A 2,651-nucleotide genomic window follows, 5' to 3' on the forward strand; every position below is an offset into this window, starting at 1 on the left:
GTATGTGCTTATGGTTGTCTTCCCAATGACGATTCTAAACTTCCTGAGGTTAGAACTATGTCTTCTGCTTCTTTTAAATGTCACACAGAAAAAGAGATTATATGTTTTAAATCAAAACTCAGAACAAAGGATTTGTCATTTTCAGACAAAAAAAAAATCTGACAGATAAAGTTAGACATCAAAATGTGTTTTATAGGTTACTGCAATGGCTTAATAAAACTACAGAATTATCATAATTCATGTTGAATACCTTTTGTGGAGTCTTTTATCATACAAGGAAGTTGTATACTACTACTACTAATAGTATTTCTGGGCTGGGTGCAGTGGCTCATGACTGTAATCCCAGCACTCTGGGAGGCCGAGGCAGACAGATCACCTCAGGTCAGTAGTTCAAGACCAGCCTGGCAAACATGGTAAAACCCTGTCTCTACTAAAAATACAAAAATTAGCTGTATGTGGTGGTGACCACCTGTAATCCCAGCTATTTGGGAGGCTGAAGCAAGAGAATCGCTTGAACCTGGGAGGCAGAAGTTGGAATGAGCCGAGATCACACCACTGCACTCCAGCCTGGGCAAAAGCATAACACTCTGTCTCAAAAGAAAAAAAGCAAAATCTTTACCCCAAAGTTGGTCTCAGTCACTCAAAATGATTTATTGAGCACCTACTAAAAGTCTATCACCAGCGTAATAGAAGGCACAGTGACTACAGAAGCCTCAGCCCCACGTCCTCCCATGTTCCGGTCTAGGGAGATCCTTTATGGCTCTTGAAAAACTTTGAGGCCGGGTGCGGTGGCTCAAGCCTGTAATCCCAGCACTTTGGGAGGCCGAGGCAGGCGGATCATGAGGTCAGGAGATCGAGACCATCCTGGCTAACACGGTGAAACCTCGTCTTTACTAAAAATACAAAAAATTAGCCGAGCGTGGTGGCAGGCGCCTATAGTCCTAGCTACTTGGGAGGCTGAGGCAGGAGAATGGCATGAACCCGGGAGGCGGAGCTTGCAGTGAATTGAGATCGCACCACTGCACTCCAGCCTGGGCAACAGAGCGAGACTCCGTCTCAAAAAAGAGAAGTTTGAAACCAGCCTGACCAACATGGTGAAACCCCGTTTCTACTAAAAATACAAAAATTAGCCAAACATGGTGATACACGCCTGTAATCCCAGCTACTCGGGAGGCTGAGGCAGCTTGAACCCAGGAGGTGGAGGTTGCAGTGAGTCAAGATGGGGCCACTGCACTTCAGCCTGGGCGACAGAACGAGACTCTGTCTCAAAAAAAAAAAAAGCAAGAAAACTTGATTCCCTCCTATGCTTTGTATGTACATCTCTCCTGACTTCCTGAATTAAGTAGTTGAACTGATTCTTATCTCCTTACTATTTTCTTTAAACTATCACAAAGGAAATGCCCTTTTTCCAGTAAAAACACCTAAATTCCAGTATCACCTTAATTGGTCCTGATCTAGTATACTCTGCTCTTACTTTTTTAAAAAAAGAATAAAAGAGAAAAAAAGGAAAGGCACGGGGAGAATAAAGAAAAACCTTTATTTCTCCTTTCCTTATGTCTAAATAATGAGAACTCAAAAAGACTGAGGCTTACGCACTTGCCTCATTAAGTGGAAAACTACCAAAATAAGAATTTCAAAGTAATAAAAAGTATTTGTCCACATCAACTATGTGCAGGACAATGTCCTGCCTTGTTTTATTTTTTATTTATATGATCAAAAGTCAAATCTATGTAATTAGCAAAATGGCACAAGCTATTTACCCTTTTTTATTCTAAAAAAATTGTGTAGAAGATTAGCAGTGAAACAATATGTAATACATACAAAAAAAATACTGCTATTTCTATCTACATTTCCAGATAAAATACAGGTGTCCCAAAAGCAATACAACAATGCAAGCTACTGTGAATGCGGTTGTAGATATACAGTAATATGCTATGACAAGGGATGATTTCACAGAAGAGCACTTTTCCCCAAAAGAGCTTTCATGTTTGACAATGTGCTTCAGGCAGCTCACACCAGAGAGGACATGACCAACACAGTACACCATCAAACTCCCTCATCTTGGGCACTTCATCAGTTTTCAAACACAGCAGGGTCAGAAACATGAAATTCTTCAATATAAACACACACAAGACAATAAAACACCAGTAAGGTACCAGTAGGACAAAATAAGAACAAGTGGACTTAAGGCCAGGCACAGTGGCTCACGCCTGTAATCCCAGCACTTTGGGAGGCCAAGGTGGGCGGATCACGAGATCAGGAGATCGAGACCATCCTGGCTAACGCGGTGAAACTCCGTCTCTACTAAAAATACAAAAAATTAGCCGGGCGTAGTGGCGGGTGCCTGTAGTTCCAGCTACTCAGGAGGCTGAGGCAGGAGAACGGCATGAACCCGGGAGGCAGAGCTTGCAGTGGCTGAGATCACGCCACTGCACTCCAGCCAGGGCCACAGAGCAAGACTCAAGTGGACTTAAAATTCGGCAAAAAGGAAAACATCTTAACAGTCAAAATGAATGAATAGGCCAGGTGCGGTGGCTCACGCCTGTAATCCTAGCACTTTGAGAGGCTGAGGTCGGCAGATCACGAGGTCAGGAGTTCGAGACCAGAGTGGCCAGCATGGTGAAACCCTGTCTCAACTAAAATACAAAAAA

The 2,651-nt window shown here is 42.9% G+C and overlaps 1 protein-coding gene and 1 pseudogene across 1 annotated transcript in view; one reads left to right on the forward strand and one right to left on the reverse strand.

Annotated features, from left to right (window-relative positions):
* Window positions 1–1,453, forward strand: part of LOC105502111 — a 5,888-nt pseudogene extending 4,435 nt beyond the window's left edge.
* GON4L (gon-4-like (C. elegans)) overlaps window positions 1–2,651 on the reverse strand; it is a 292,893-nt gene that overhangs the window by 284,963 nt on the left and 5,279 nt on the right. The window lies entirely within an intron of this gene.

This window comes from Colobus angolensis, unplaced genomic scaffold, assembly GCF_000951035.1.
Source record: "Colobus angolensis palliatus isolate OR3802 unplaced genomic scaffold, Cang.pa_1.0 Scaffold77, whole genome shotgun sequence".
NCBI lineage: Eukaryota > Metazoa > Chordata > Mammalia > Primates > Cercopithecidae > Colobus > Colobus angolensis.